This window comes from Lepidochelys kempii, chromosome 8 (genome assembly GCF_965140265.1).
Source record: "Lepidochelys kempii isolate rLepKem1 chromosome 8, rLepKem1.hap2, whole genome shotgun sequence".
In the NCBI taxonomy this organism is placed as follows: Eukaryota; Metazoa; Chordata; order Testudines; family Cheloniidae; genus Lepidochelys; species Lepidochelys kempii.
The window spans coordinates 107,176,711-107,193,074 of record NC_133263.1 but is presented as its reverse complement, the minus strand read 5'-3'; the positions used below and the strand labels follow the sequence as shown (position 1 = coordinate 107,193,074).

Sequence of the window (16,364 nt, the reverse complement as noted above, 5' to 3'; positions counted from 1 at the left end):
CATGTGGAGGGACTTGCTCTGCCTTGGCTCTGGAAGCGACCCCAGGTCGCCTTCTCCCTCGCTGTCCCCACAGCACCTCGCGCTGGCCCTGAACGCACCACGGCTGGAGCTGTGCTGACAGCAGCTGTGGCAGGAAAGGGGAAGTGGTTCCTCTGTCTGCTGCCTGCTTCTGGCAGCCACACGCAGGCTGCGGATGCTTCCTGTCTGCACTAGCCAGAACCTGCAGCAGAGCCAGCCCAGCTGGCTGCATGGCTTCCAGAGGGCAGGGCCGTGCCCCCGCTGACACTGGGGCTGTCTGCCGCGGGAGAGACAACAGCGGGCATTGGCTGGCAGCTGCTGCGTGCACAAGTGGGACCTGCCTGTCAGAAGCTCCGAATGGAGCTGCCAGCCACGGGGCTTCCACTTGCCAAGAGAGTCAGAGCGGATGTGAGCCAGGTGACATCCAGTGGATTGAAGTCAGCAGCCACCTCTTGAATTGTCCTGCTGGGCCCTGGAGCCCCTGGATCTGTGAGACCATCAGGTGGCGCCTTGCTGGCAGCAGCCCCCAGGGTGTGTGTGGGGCAGAGTGGGGCAATAATGCCAGGCCCTCCTGGGTTGCAGTCACAGTAATGCAGGGAGTCCTGCACTCTCCTTACTCGAAGTGTGAGGCCGGAGCGCCAGGGGCTGCAGACTGAGTGCACACTCACACACACCTTGTGCACACGTACGCCTGGTGCACGCTCACCTTCGCTGTTGGGCAAGTGCAGCCCCACAGTGGGAGCACTGCTACAGGAGGGGCCCGGCTGGGACCCTGCAGGGCTGGGTGCAAGGATCCCCAGGAACCATCCCTGCAGCCCCCTGACCCTGGCTCTCCCCTTCCCACGCTGCTCTGTCCCTTGCCCACCAACGAAGATGACCCCAGCTGGGCTGCTCATCTCCCTGCCCACAGCATGGGTGAAGGGCTGTAAAGAGACACGCTCCCTGCTCACCTGTACAGGCAGCCGAGGTGCACACGCTTCACGGTGCACTGACCCCTCTGCTGAGCCAGGCAACACGCTGACTGAAGACAGTAGGCACCAAGCGCTGGGAGGAGCCTGGCAGCTCCCTGGTGCCCTCCTGGATCCGCATGTGTCATAAATATAAAGGGAAGCGTAAACACCTTTAAATCCCTCCTGGCCAGAGGAAAAACCCTTTCACCTGTAAAGGGTTAAGAAGCTAGGATAACCTCGCTGGCACCTGACCAAAATGATCAATGAGGAGACAAGATACTTCCAAAAGCTGGCGGGGAACAAGGGGTGTGTGATGTCTGTGTGATGCTTTTGCCGGGACCAGAGCAGGAATGCAGGTCAGAACTCCTGTAAAGTAATCTAGCTAGATATACGTTAGATTCTGTTTTGTTTAAATGCCTGATAAAATAAGCTGTGCTGGAGGGAATGGATATTCCTTTTTTTGTGTCTTTTTGTAACTTAAGGTTTTGCCTAGAGGGATTCTCTGTGTTTTGAATCTGATTACCCTGTAAGGTATTTACTATCCTGATTTTACAGAGGGGATTCTTTTACTTTTTCTTCAGTTGAAATTCTTCTTTTAAGAACCTGATTGCTTTTTCATTGTTCTTAAGATCCAAGGGTTTGGGTCTGTGTTCACCTATGCAAATTGGTGAGGATTTTTATCAAGCCTTCCCCAGGAAAGGAGGTGTAGGGCTTGGGGGGAAAGACGTTTCCAAGCGGGCTCTTTCCCTGTTATATATCTGTTAGACGCTTGGTGGTGGCAGCAATAAGGTCCAGGGACAAAAGGTAAAATAGTTTGTACCTTGGGGAAGTTTTAACCAAAGCTGGTAAGAATAAGCTTAGGGGGTTTTCATGCAGGTCCCCACATCTGTACCCTAGAGTTCAGAGTGGGGAAGGAACCTTGACAGCCTGGCAGGGCTGGATCTGACCTGGGGCACTGCAGGCAGGAAGTGGGAGGAGCTGGGCAGGACACTTGCTTCCTGTGGGGCACCTGTTCCCGTCATGCAAGTGCTGGCAGTGCAGTCACTGCACCAGGCATAGGTGCAGGCAGCCCCTGCCCAGAGGGCTCACATGCCACTGGGTGGGCAGAAAGGACCGATGCACGGCGGGAGGATCCTCTCTGAATTCAGTCTGCGGGCGTCTTCCCCACCCGTGGGCGTTGGGGCAGACATGAGACTTAAGGAGGAGCTTGGATGCATCCCTCCCTACAGTCCCCATTCTCCCCCTGCCAGGGTTGCAGGCCTGCAGGCTGCTGAGTGGGTAACCCACAGCCGTAGTCTTGCCCAGCCCGTGGTGGGAGTAGCGCCGCTCCCCCTTGCCTGGTTCGCTTGTTGCGTCTCCAGGCGCCCAGCCCTCACCAATCAAAGGTCCCATGCTCCTGGAGAGTCGGCATGGCAGACGTGCTCCTTTGCGCAACAACAGCAATACTGAGCATCACGCACTGTGTTGCAGGCATGAACGTACCTGGCTCCCAGCAGGTCAGATACAGCCTGCAAACCCGCACAGCTCCGCTATTACAAGGGCACAGGGATTAACGCGCTCCGTGTTTGTCTCGGGAACGATCACCCCTTCTCTCCTGGGTGATTCTTGTTTCCCGGCTGGTAAAGTGCAAAGGCTGAAGCGACCCCTTTTGCACCTGCAGCTGGGCAGTTCCTGTAGCTGCCACTCTCGCTGGGCTCCAGAGGGTCGGAAGGATCATTTTTCTGCCATGGATTAGCAATTTTTCTCTCTCTCTCTCTCAGCTGCCAGGGTAACAGATACAGCAGCATGACTTCAGTCAGCCCACTCCTGGGGCTATTTTTAGGTCTGCCTGGGCTGATGAACAGGAGATGAAATGACAATCTCTCTCTCTCAGCCCTCAGCTGCCTTTCACCGCCCGTGCACCAGGATTACAAACTGAAGGTTGGCTGCCCGTTGCCAAGAGGGAAGCGCTGGAGTCCAGGTGAGGCTGGGACACGACAGCTTGGGTATGAGATCGCTGCTGGGGCATGAAAAGGGACGCTCCTGATCTGGAAAGGAAGAACAAACTGTAATAGCAACATTATCTGCCATAGGTCTACTGCGTACGTGTGTGCATGGCAGAAATGCCCAACCCTGCAGTGTCTGTTCTATCGTTACGGAAGATTTCTGGTGCCAATGAGTCAGAGGAGGGAAATCCAGCTGTGTAATGTGTGTGGTTTGAATGTGTCTTATGGTGGCTGGGCATTAATTAGAGCTGATCACATAACACACCAAGTGGGTTGAAAATATTGCTGGGGATAAATGTGGTGAGTTCTCTCTGCTGCTGGTTGTGGGGAAATGGGATTTGTTACTCATGGTGGCTGCAGCTTGGAGGGAGTGTTTGTGAATCCCTGCAGTTTCACAGATTCTGTCACCAGTTTTATCGGAAGTGCTTGTGTGAAACTGTTTGGCATTCTCCTTTTTAAAGAGTCATGCAGTGAGCAGAAACAGTACCATGTGACTTACATCGCAGGCTACCAATAGCCCAGGGCAGGGAGTTGAAGTGAAGAGTTCTTGGACATTCCTTATGGGGCTGTTTGTCCTGGTAAGGCTTCCAGGCCTCAGACCCATGCAAATATTAAATTCCCCTCTGGGTGTTGGGTAAAGTCCAAGCACTTCCCTCCTGGCTGCCTCTGAAGTTGGAGGAACATGGATTTCAGGAGGGGAAGATAGTCTGGGCATCTGTCGGCAGTCATTGCCAGCTCTCTTCAATTGTGGTCACAATAACCAAAGCCTCTCCTCAGGGCACATGAGCCTGATGGGGAGACGTTCGTACTAAAGGCCTCCAGGGAAACAGTTTGCTCAGGAGGGCCCGTGTGCAGTTTGGAACAATCCTCATTTTACAAATGACAAGTCATTCTGTAACAAACCAGAGAGGGTTCAGAGGTAGTACGAGAAATCAGGCCAGGTGAGATGGTTACTGGATCTGTTCAAAGGACATTAAAGGTCCATACATGACTCCATCGGCTATGCTTTCCATCTCCTAACACGGGTCAATGTGCCACGTGCCCATTGACGGTATACAGATAGCTCGGAGGGAGCCATGCTATTAGTAGAAGCAGCTATGTACATTTTCTTTCCTCGGCATAGAGTACGCTGCCCAGGTACTGTGTGCTATTCCAAGATGGGGAAGTCCACCTGGGGATGCAGTGGGGAAGAATTTGGAAGGATGCAATGCTGGACACAGAGCTTAGATATCAAGGTGAGAGAGAAACTAAAAATACCAGACAGAGAGAGGGAGCAAATCCTGTCTCCCACCACATGCATGGTCCTGGTGAACAGAGGGGAACAGAGGTAGGACTTGGGGAACTTTCTCAGGGTGCCTTGGAACTCAGAAATGAGCTCAGTTGAGGGATTTTTGTTCACAGCAGGGACTATATTGCTGCCCTTCGGGGATCAGGTGTATTCCTGGGGAGAGGGAGGGGATATTCTACAGAATTTTACCCAGCCCTGTTCACTGGGGTATTTGAGCACTGTCCAAAAATGCTTTGTGACATGATTCACATGTGCCAGATGTGACATGTCCCTTCTCTCCCATGGGCAGAATTCTATGTGTAATGTGGGATGTTGCTTTGGTTTTTAGCAATTAGACATTGTGACAAAGCTCTGTCCCTGCCTCCATGGGTCCCGCGTTTTCTGGCTGATTTCGCTAGCCTCAGAGGCTCACTGTGACCCTCCACATAACCCTTCTCTCTATAGAGACAAGGGTCACAGTCTACTGAGCCATTTTCATCATAAGCCAGCGAGGGAGGTGAGGATAAGTTATCCTTCCTTGCACAGTCTCTGTTGTCTCCCAGTCTCAGTGATTAATCAGGGGGCAAAGGTGGAGGGGGGGGAGCCCGGGCCCGCCCTCTACTCCAGGCTCCAGCCCAGGGACCCCACAGCAGTCCTCATTTCCTCAAGCTCCACTTCACCCTTACCTCAGGGCCTCCTTCCTCATGCCTGATATGGTGTGTACTACTCAGCCTCTCCAACAGCGCAACTTCCTCCCACAGCTCCTGACATGCCCACCCACCTGACTGACTGGGAGGCTTTTAACTAGTGTCAGCCAGCCCCTGATTGGCTTCAGGTGTCCCAATCAACCTAGCCTTCTCCCTGCCTTCTGGGAAGTTCTTAATTGGCCCCAGGTGTCTTAATTGACCTGGAGCAGCTTCCATTTCACTTAACCTGGTACCAGGGATTTGTTTAGCCTGGAGCTAATATATCTATCTCCCACTACTTTTCTATAGCCCTCTGGCCTTGTCCCGTCACAGCGTACATTCTGCTCTGTGTTTATATCTGGGAAGGCTGGTTGGAGAAGGGCCTGGCACTGGGAGCAGTAGGTGGCAGTTTTGAGGGGCTTCTTTGGTTCTGGGGGAGCTCATTTCATGATCTGGAGCAGGCCCCCAAGGAAACTGTCTGCAACACAGACAAGCTTTACTCTTGTGTTAGACAGTCCTGTTGTTCCTGACAATATTGAAAAATTGGAAGGGATTGAAAGAAGAGCTACAAGGATGATTTAAGGTCTGGAAAACCTGCATTGCAGTAAGACGAAAGGAGCAGAATCTATTTAGTACATTCAAAAGGTTCAATGGTGGCTTGATCAAAGTCTGTTGCAGTCAGTTGCTGGCTGTGTGTGTTCTCCCTGTATGCTGCACTGGCTGTGGCCAGAGACCCCACACAGCAGGCTCTGATCCAGCTGCCCCAAAGACCACAAGCGCTCGGCCAGGTTTGTTGCCCATGGAGCACGCTCCTAGCTCCCCGGATCAATGTCTACATATACACTAGCATGTGTGACAATGGACGCAGCTCCCTGAATGCTGGGACTTTCCATTCCCCCCTCGGCCGGACAAAGACACCCCCTGGGAGACCCGTCTGTATACCGCAGCACCAACAAGTTATACATTGCCCCACTGGCATGTTTAGTTACCACCCTTCTACATGTTGGTTCGATCAAAACATCTCTATCCAGCATGCTGTCATCCTGACCTTCTCTCTAAGAGGGGTCAGCGTGTCCTTGTATCCTCTTTGGGGAGTGTGTTTACACCATAACCTTGGTTCGGGGTGTTCTGGTGTCACCCTTCTGCAATGTGTCCATGTGACTACTTCGTGCCTAGCAGTACTTGTCTGCAATGCCCGCCCTGTTCTTGCCAAGTTCATGTATTGGACAGTGACCCTGCAAGCAGGCAACTGCTTTGTAACGGGGCAGGACCTGACTTTAGTCAAAGCTCTTAGGCTTTGTACCAGGCCCTTATACTCGGCCTCAAGTCTCAGGCTGTCTTTCTACTACATCGGTAAGTACCGACATGGGGAGAGAGAGCTCCTTAACCTAGCAGACAAGGCCAAACAAGCTCCAATGGCTGGAAAATGAAGATAGCCAGATTCAGACTGGATCTGCCCAAATGTTTAACAGTGAGAACAAGTAATCCCTGGAATGACTTACCAGTGGAAGGGGTGGATTCTCTGTCACTTTTTCTTTCAAACAAGACCATTTCTAAAACCTATGCTTTTGTTCCACTACAAATTTCTGAGATCAGCGAAGGAATCACTGGATCAGGTTCTAGTACCTGTGTTTTGCAAGAGGCCAGACTAGATGAAAATAGTGGTTCCTTGAAAACGTTAGAATGGCCACATAGGGTCAGACCAAGCTCAGTATCTTGTCTCCGACAGTGGCCAGTGCCAGATGCTTCAGAGGAAATGAACAGAACAGCAATTATTGAGTGATCCATCCCCTGTCATCTAGTCAGAGGCTTAGGGACACCCACAGCATGGGGTTGCATTTCTGGTCATCTTAGCTAATAGCCATTGATGGACCTATTGTCCATGAACTTATCTATTTCTTTTTTGAACCCAATTATACATTTGGCCTTCACAACATCTGCTGGCAATGAGTTCCACAGGTTGACTGTGCGTTGTGTGAAGAAATACTTCCTTTTGTTTGTTTTAAACTTTCTGCCTGGTTCTTGTGTTATGATAAGGAGTAAATAACACTTCCTTATTCACTTTCTCCACACCAGTCATGATTTTATAGGTCTATGTCATACCCCGCCTTAGCTGTCTTTTCTAAACTGAACAGTCTGTCATTTTAAATCTCTCCTCTTACGGAAGCTGTTCCATACCCCATATATTTTTTTTATTGCCCTTCTCCCAATTCTAATGTAAGCAGAGTCTGAATGATCTTTCCCCTGACATCTAGTGATGAGCTGTGGAAGGGGACTTCAGGAGCTGGTCTCATTTGCAGGGCACATCCACCCTTCCTAGGTGCTCAGCATGATGGGATTGCTTGCCCAAATGGTCACTTTTGGCTGGTGTGGGAGCCCCAGTCTCCTTGTTATTGGGGCAGGAGTAATAAAGTGGTGTTATCCTTGTTGTGTGAATCGAGGGCAGCAGAACTGTACTTGGCATTTCCTGATTGAGGGACTCACCCTCAATTAAATGGCACTCGCTAGGCAGGGGGATATGGGTTCCAAAGCCCAGTGAGTTGAGAGAGGGTGGTGTGGGTCTTGCCTAAGGGTACCAGACACCATCTGACCCTTCCTTTCTCCACTGTGTAATAGCAGAGCTAATTTAGACTTGCCTGAAAGTCTTATTACATGCTGCAGAGCTGGAATCACTGATACCTAGGTCTAAGTATTAGACTTGCTCTGGGACAGTGTCTCTGGTGCAAGAGACTGCTCAGTGTGAACCAGCAGTAAGGCTTCCCCACTAACAGCTGAAATTACAGAGTGCCAAAATCACTGAGTGCTGTGTTAAGGGGGGGCCCCTTAAGATATCTTGGCATGGTGAGCAGCCAGCAGGATGGTTGGTGGAGTGTGCCAGAGCAGAGCCCTGCAGAGAGGGGCAGCGAGGGAGTGCCCGAGCACTGGAGCAAGTAGGGTGCCCCCCTCCACCAAGGGTGGGAGGCGAACTCTGCAGATGCACCTGTGAACTCTGGGGCTGCACTGTCCAAGGACAGCAACTGTGAGTGGGGTGCAGAGAAGGGACGGGCACGATGAAGGGACTTTTGGGTTGCTGGACGTAAAAACCTGAGGAGGAAAAGGACACTGACCAGCTTACATGGGGGTGGGTGTTTTGCTAATGGTTTATGTTTATCAATCCTGTTTGCAGTATTTCCCCAAATTAATGCCACATTATTTCCCTCCTTTTATTAAAGGTGGGTTTTTTTGCAACACTCAGACTCTGTGCTAGCGAGAGGGGAAGTATGGCCTCTCAGAGGCACCCAGGGTGTGGTGTGTAATTGTCCCAGGTCACTGGGTGGGGGCTCGAGCTGGTTTTGTGTTGGATTGTTGAAAAGGAACCCCTAGAAATTGAACCTGGCCCTGGTTGCTGCCAACTCTGACTGGCCAAAGGGTGACACTAATGTGTTTTTTCTGACATAGGGCAACCAGAATGACGGCAGTATTCAAGCTGTGGGTGTACCATGGATTTATATAGAGGCAATGTGATCTTTTCTGTCTCATTTTCTATCTGTTTCCTAGCAGTTCCTAACATTCTGTTGGCTTTTTTGACGGCTGCTGCACACTGAGCGGACATTTTCAGAGAATTATCCACAGTGACTCCAAGATCTTTTTTGAGTGGTAACAGCTAATTTATTCCCCTTCATATTGTATGTATAGTTGGGATTATGTTTTCCCGTGGGCATTATTTTGCCCTTATCAACTTTGAATTTTATCTGCCATCTTTTTGCCCTGTTGCCCAGATTTGTGAAATCCCTTTATAACTCTCCACAGTCTGCTTTGGACTTAACTATCCTGACTGATTTTTGTATTGGCTGCAAACTTTGCCGCCTCATTGTTCAGCCCCTTTTCAAGATTATTTATGAATATGTTGAACAGCACAGGTCCCAGTACAGATCCTTGGGGGACCCTGCTATTTATCTCTCTCCATTCTGAAAACTGACCATTTATTCCTGCCCTTTGTTTCCTATCTTTTAACCAGTTACTGATCCATGAGAGGACAGTTCCTCTTATTCCTCAACTGCTTACTTAGCATAAGAGCCTTTGGTGAGGGACCTTGTCCAAGGCTTTCTGAAAGTCCAAGTACCCTATATCCACTGGATACCCCTTGTCCACGTTTGCTGACCCCCTCAAAGAATTCTAAATGATTGGTGAGGCATGATTTCCCTTTACAAAAGCCACATTGACTCTTCCCCAACGTACTGTGTTTACCTACGTGTCTGATTATTCTGTTCTTTACTGTAGTTTCAGCCAAGTTGCCTGGTACTGAAGTCAGGCGTCTGTAATTGCCGAGATTGCCTCTGGTGCCTTTTTAAAAATCAGTCTTACATGTGTTACCCTCCAGTCGTCTGGTGCAGAGGCTGATTGAAGCAATAGGTTCTATGCGACCACTCGCAGTCCTGCAGTTTCACATTTGAGTTCCTTCAGAACTCTTGGGTGATACCATCCACCCCGGTAACTTGTTATCATTTTGTTCCAAAATCTCTTCTGTTGACACCTCAGTCTGCATCAGTTCCTCAGATTTGTCACCTAAAAAGAATGGCTCAGGTCTGTGAATCTCCCTCACGTCCTCTGCAGTGAAGACCGATGCAAAGAATTCATTTAGCTTCTCCACAATAGCCTTGTCTTCCTTGAGTGCTCCTTTAGCACCTCGACTGTCCAATGGCCCCTCTGCTGGCTTGGTAGGCTTCCTACCTCTGATGTACTTAAAAATAGTTTTGGTCTTAACATCCATGAATCCTTATGTTAATTCTCACCTTGGATCTGGAATTTGCATCTGTGCACACTGGACTATGAGAGACAAGTGCCTTTTGTGAGGAAGGAATATTTCAGGTGGCTGAAGGTTTCAGTTCTTTCCCAGTGCAGTGTCTGGTTGGCAGTGTAAGGCTGCTGGTGGGGACAACTGTAATGCTTTGATTCTGTGTATTTTCTTCTTGTTTTGACCTTGGCCTTCCCAGCAGACTTAACTTGGCCCCCTTCCCATGTGTGATCCTGTAACCCTGGGCAATACCCTATCCCATGGATGTGTGGCACGGACATGGGCTCTGTTATTGCCTGAGTTTGCAAGACTTGCCTAACTAGCAGTGCAGCTGACCTTGCGTGGAGCCCCTTTCTTGATTCTGGCTGGGTGCAGAGCTTGGGGGAACTGGTGGAGTTTGGGGTTCCCTCTTCCCCAGGCTGCAGCTCAGGCATGTGGACACCTGAGTGCTCACCAAAACATGCGAGTGGCTGACTGAGTGGCTGCAGGGCCACTGATCTCCCCGCTGTGCCTGGGGAAGTTATAGTCCCTGAGCAGACGCCACTTCCTCCATGCGAATGGGTCTTCTCCTAATCCAGCTTCCACTCACTCCCCAGGGGAAAGGGAACACTAATGTGCCAGTCCTCATTGCACGGCTGAGTGCTGGGACCAAGAAACCTTCCCCTCAAAGTGCTCTACTGTGCCAGCTGCAGATCGTCACCCTCCCTCCCTCCCCCACAGAGTGGTATGCTGTGGACCAAGGAGAATTCGACCTGGAGAGGCCCAGAAGGCAGACGTCCGAGGGGAATTAGCAGGGGAGGCACATTCCTGTACCGCGCAGTGCGTCTTTGGAGCTGGCTTCTGTCGGGCCCTCGGCTGGTAGTGCCCAGCGCAGTACGAGTGGCAGACGAATGCAATGGTGGGTGATGGGACAGCAGTGGGACCCTCCCCGGTGAGGGAGGGGCACACCACTCGTGAGTTGCAGTTCTGCCCTCCCCCACCCCGTGAGCTCCTTGGCCTCCATTCCACATACACCCCCTGGGGCCGGGATCTCTCCTCCAACAACCCAGCAATCCCGTCTTTGGGTTGCAGTGAGAGCCCCACCCCCAGGGTATTCCAGAGGGACACACCCAGGTCGACACCAGAAGAGGTTTGTGAGTACAGCTACCCCGGCAACCCCTCTGTGCAGAGAACAGCTTATACCAGCTATAACAGGGGCCTCTGCAGGGACTGCTTATGGCTGTTTGGGTGTGAAATAGGCCACACTGGTGACACATGGGCAGTGGCCCTTCACAGGAATTGTTTGGACTCCCCACCTGTGACTGATCAGCCAGTGTGGTGAGACAGGATGGGGTGACAGCTTGAACTCGCCTGGTGCTCATAAAAATCAGCAAGCAGCACAGGTGAGTGGGATCAGTGTAGGAAGGATCTTGAAGGAGTCCCTGTGGCTGCCAACTCTGGGACAGCCTGCACGAAGCAGCACAGGGAGGAGAAGGGAGCTGGGGTTTAGCCTCGACTCCCAGGCAGATGGCCTGCAGAGTGCCAGCCTGCAGAAAGCAGAAACACCTGGGCTGGGGGAAGGGGAGGGGCAATGACTGATGTGTCGAACTTGTGTTTCTTTTGAATAAATAAACCTGAAACCCGGAAGAAAAGGGACTGGAATCCTGTGGCTGGAGAGTGCATGGACCAGTGAGTTAGCTCACTGGCTTTCAACTGGCAAATGCACTTTTATGTGGGTATAGCCAGAGCCGTCCCCAGGGTACGGCGAATCAGGGCAACCGCTCTGGGCTCCGTGCTTTCCGGGGCTCTGTGGGCTGGCACGATTGGCCAGTGCAGTCGGTCCCGGAAGTGCGGGGTGGGGAGGACCCCTGGTTTGCCAGCCTGTGGCGGAAGGGATGGGAGGGGAAAGATGTTTGAGGTGGTGGGACATCCAGGAGAAGAGGGAGGCTGGACAGGGGATTGGGGTCAAGGTGAAGAGTGACCTGGGCGTTGTCTCCCCAGTGGCTATCTCCCTACAGAATCAGACCATCCCTGCTCCCCACTGAACTGGGCCTTGGTGTTAAACCTGAGCTGCACTGGGAAGGCCAGTGCAGCTCACGGTGGGCAAGCAGCGAGCAGGTGCAGGCTGAGAGCAGGTTAAGAGGAAGCGGTGTGGCTTTGACCAGCTGTGAAGTTTGTGCTTGGCAAGGGGAGTATGTCAGAAGCTCAGTTTAATCACAGCAGGGGGCTGCTTGCCAGACCATGATTATAGTCAGAGCCACAGGCTTACTGCTCTCTTCCCGGGATGCGCTCAGCATGTAGATTTCAGAGCTCAGAATTTTGTTTTAATCCAAACCAATCTATTTAAAAGTAGAGGAGTGGGCACTTTCCCATGGCCAGCCAGGAGAGCCTTCCCCGTGCACATGGCCTCGGGCACTGGCATTCTCCTCCTCCAGGAACATGGCCAAGGCAAGCATCCAGCTTCATCTGTGTTTGCTTTTGGCCCTTTTTAAATTAAGTGGTTAAAGTTTCTGTACCCTGGGAACCATTTGTTTTCTTTAAACTCAAAACCAGCTCTCTAGGTTTTGCTTGAACTTTCAAAAGAAGCCACTTCCCGGAGAAAACCCAGCGTGGGAAATGCCTTCCCACTCCTGGTGAAAATTTATACTGATCTCCATGGGGCTACAATGGGAACTGCACGGCAGGTGTAACTTGAGTCGGCCGCTGCTAGAACACACAGGTGTCAGCTCAGCCATGGCCACATTCTAGACTCCTAGCAGCCAAAGACGAAAAGAGTCTGTTTGATCACCTAGCCCGTCCCTCCAAGGCTGTTCCCTCTGGTATTTTCTAGAGCTCTGGCCAGTCTGGATTGAAATGCCTGCAGGTGATCCCCCCCCCTCCCCCAACCGCCCTTCCTGGGGAGAAGATTCACAGCCTGATTCATATCAGTGTCAAGAAATTTATTCAGATCTTTCACCCCACCCTTCCAGGTTACACCCCTTTGTGCTGCCTTAAATTATCCCTCCATCCCCACACTCCTTTGGGTTCACCCCCTGTCATATTTGTAGGCAGTTACTTTTGCATTACCTTTTCTAGGGATGCAGATACATTTTGGACCAGTCTTTACTGTCTGCAGATGGGCTTTTGCCCCAGCCTCCTTCCTCTCCTCCCCATCCTAGTTCCTCCACTGCCAGCCTCACTGCCCTGCCCACCTTCCTCCCAATCCTTCTCTCCCTCCCTTGCCTTCAATGGCCATTTCTCCCTCACCCCACTTCCGCTCAATATTGCAGCGCCCCTCTCCCCCATCAGAACTTACATGCTATTTGCCAAATGGCCTGACCATAGGGCTTTCCTTGTATCCCTTTCATCAACGCTTTGTTGTTTGTGAAAAGCCACCTTTCCCAGCCCATTTGTGTGTAACCAAGTCAGACTCGGAGCCGTTTGTTTTAGTGACAACAATACGATTCTACTGCTGTCAGCCCTGCAGAGCTCCAGGAGAAGGAGCTGGATTCTTTTGGGGCTTACACATCATCTGTGTAAATAACTGAGTTCCAACTGCAGAGTCCTGATTATGAGTGATAATGCCGAAGGAAAACCCATTTTTGCTTCCAGCCTCCATGTTTCATTTGCTGGCTTGGCTGTTAGAAACCTCTTGCATGCCAAATAACCAGGGGGAACTTGATCTGAAGTCATTAAGAGATGGACTTAAACACCAGAGGTTTTTCTATGTTGATTCCCACATGCTGTCGTCTTAGGGTACATCCACAGCAACTAAGCTGTGCAAGAGATTCATAAGGAAGGTGTAGGATTCATCAACACAGAGAAAGAAGAATGGGTTAGATAAGCTGTTATGAGAAGTTATTTGATATCCCATTTGTCTCAGTGGGTCTTTTCTGGACTCACTGCCTATGTTCCTTTTGAAGAGTCGAAATCCGTGGTGAATAGCAGCAGGTCTAATTGTGGTGTCCTGCCCTGCTTTGACCAGCTCTGGAACTGTGCAGAGTGATTTCTGGAGTGGGGATGTCTGCTCCCTGGGCCTTACCATAACCTCACTGGGATTTGGCCAGACTTGGTTCCAGTGGCCAGGTCCAGCTCATGAACCCTGCAGAGCAGCCCTTGTTCCTTTTGCTGCAGCCTCTGGAGGGGGCCCCAGCTGAGATGCTCTCCTCTGAAATGTGCCGAATTGGAGAAATCAGCAGCAACATGTGAAAGTGATCATCAGAAAGAGGTCCAAAAAGGAACAGCTATTGCAGCCTCTCTGCCAACATGTCTTCTAGTTCTGTGGTTCTCAGCCAGGGGTATGTGTACCCCTGGGGGACACAGAGGTCTTCCAGGGGGTACATCTACTCATCTAGATATATGCCAAGTTTTACAACAGGCTACATAAAAAACACTAGCAAAGTCAGTACAAATTAAAATGTAATACAGACAATGACTTGTTTATACTGTTCTGTGTACTATATGCTGAAATGTAAGGACAATAGTTATATTCCAGTTGATTTCTTCTATAATTATATGGTAAAAATGAAAGTATGCAATTTTCCAGTACTAGCGTGCTGTGACGCTTGTATTTTTATGTTTGATTTTGAAAGCAAGTATTTTTTACTTGGGGTACTCAAGACACATCAGAATCCTGAAAGGGGCACAGTCGTCTGGAAAGGTTGAGAGCCACTGCTCAAGTTGTCCCATCTCCACACCCATCCTGGTGGGCTGAATTCTCCTGGAACGTCATGCCCTAGAGCTACTGGGCAAAGAGCTTTCCTGTCTTGTTCATGTTGGTGTCATTTAGTAGATTCTGAAAGTCGCACTTCTCCTCTGAGATATCAGCTGTGTCTCTAGGAGATGGGAGAGCCCACAACCTCTGCAGAGCAGCGCAGAGGGAGACGACACTGGCATAACCAAAGTGCTCTGCAGAACAGATACGGTGCAGGAAATAGCAGGGCTATCTTCCTTGCCATGCCCTGGCAAAGAGCCTCACGCTCCTGATCAGTTTCTAGGTGAGAGTGTGCACATGCTGGTGACAGTGTCAGACACCAAAGATTAAAGCACAGGGCAGGGCAGACAATTAACCTACTTGCGCCTACTGGGAACTGCACTAAGATCACCAGCTCATTTGACCCAGGTTGTTGATCAGCTGTCGGATAGTGACCAAAAGTTGTTCCCTCTGATTTGTATTTCCACTTAGAAGGAAAGAGCTCCATATCTCATTACCATCCCCTGAGCCATCAAGCTCAATGACCTGGATTCAGCAAGTGCTGAGCTTGCAGTGTGCAAAGTTTCACTTACAGTATGTCTCTGTCCCTGGCTTGCCGTACAATGATTGGCAGCTCTCTGAGTCTCACTTTCCCCACCCTCCAGGGGGTGTTGAGGGTCAGTTAGTTAGTGTTTGCAAAGTGTGTTGAGATCCTGAGTAGATGCTGGAAAAGAAGCTGTGCTGTCATTTCCACTGACTACGGCAAAGGAAAGTGGGTAAAAGGGCTGTGTGTGGTGGTACTCTGCATTACACCACAACCTGTTTCTGAACCAGCGAGGACTCTGAACCAGAGGATATTGAATACTTAGGCAGCAGCGTGCTAACAAACCAAGCCCAGGAGGGAGTATGGGTGGGGGTCTGCTACAGACCCCTGCCTCAAACCAGAGAACAGGAGGAGTTGCTCTATATCTAAAGTGTGGAAAGAATAATACTATTGTTACGCGGGTTTCAGCGTGGCAGACGCGGGTGGGAGGTTTCATGCATCTAGCCGTAAAACAGCTTTCTAAAATGTATAGATGATTTTCTGATACAAACGGTATTGCCACCAGCATCGGGTGACTGTTTTGACCTCATGATGGATGAAGATGAATTAATCAGTGGGCTGGAAGGTGGTGGTTGACTAGAGACCAGTGATCATGACGTGATTACGTTCAATAAGGGCAAACGGAGAACAGTCCCAGCCAGTAATATATACGCTTGATGCTTCAAAAAGGCTAATTTCCCAAAGCTGAGGAAAAGTATGAACACAATTGATTGGGAGGTGAAATTTAGTTAGAAAATTGGGAGCTCTTTAAGATGAGTTTATTAGAGGGCAACCCTCCCCCCCGCCCCCCGATCCCACAATCAGGAAAGAGGACAACTTTGGTTTAAAACCCATCCTGGTTCAGTGGTAAAGTAAAGGCAGCAGTTTAGAAATAAAAATGCAATATATGACAAATGGCAGGAGAGGGGGGAAGAGAAATAGAAATCAATATACATTTGAAGTAATGAAGTGTAGAAAACTGATAGGGGAAGCTAAAGACATCAGGAAAAATCCATGGCTGGCAGGGATAAGGACAATAAGGAGTTTAAGTGTGCTAGGAACAAAATAAATTCTAACAATGGTATATGTCTGTTTCTAGATGGAGATGGTAATATTGTCTACAGCAATGCAGAAAAGTGTTCAATAAATACTTGTGCTCTGTATTTGGAAGGATGATGTACTCGTATCATATGAGGATAAGGAAGTACTTTCCAGTCCATTAGTAACTAAGGAGAATGTTAAACAATGTCTACTAGGGATAAAATTGTCAAATCAGCAGGCCTGTGCAATGTGCATCCAAGAGTTCTAAAAGAGTTGGCAGAGGAGTCCTCTGGCCCACTGATGTTAATTTTTAATAAATCTTGGAATAATGGGGAAATTTCAGAAGACTGGAATAGTGCTAATGTTCACCAATATTCAAAAAGTACAAGTAGGTGAGGCCAGTTAGCCT

At 50.1% G+C, this 16,364-nt stretch overlaps 1 protein-coding gene across 3 annotated transcripts in view; it reads left to right on the top strand.

Annotated features, from left to right (window-relative positions):
• Positions 1 to 2,377: 2,377 nt before the first annotated feature.
• ST3GAL3 (ST3 beta-galactoside alpha-2,3-sialyltransferase 3) overlaps positions 2,378 to 16,364 on the top strand; it is a 389,973-nt gene continuing 375,986 nt past the window's right edge. The window contains exon 1 of one of the 3 annotated variants that reach the window (XM_073357969.1): positions 2,378 to 2,928. The gene's annotated coding sequence lies outside the window, so the exon portion shown is untranslated. The remainder of the gene's footprint in view (positions 2,929 to 16,364) is intronic. The other 2 variants (XM_073357970.1, XM_073357971.1) reach the window with 2 other exon arrangements.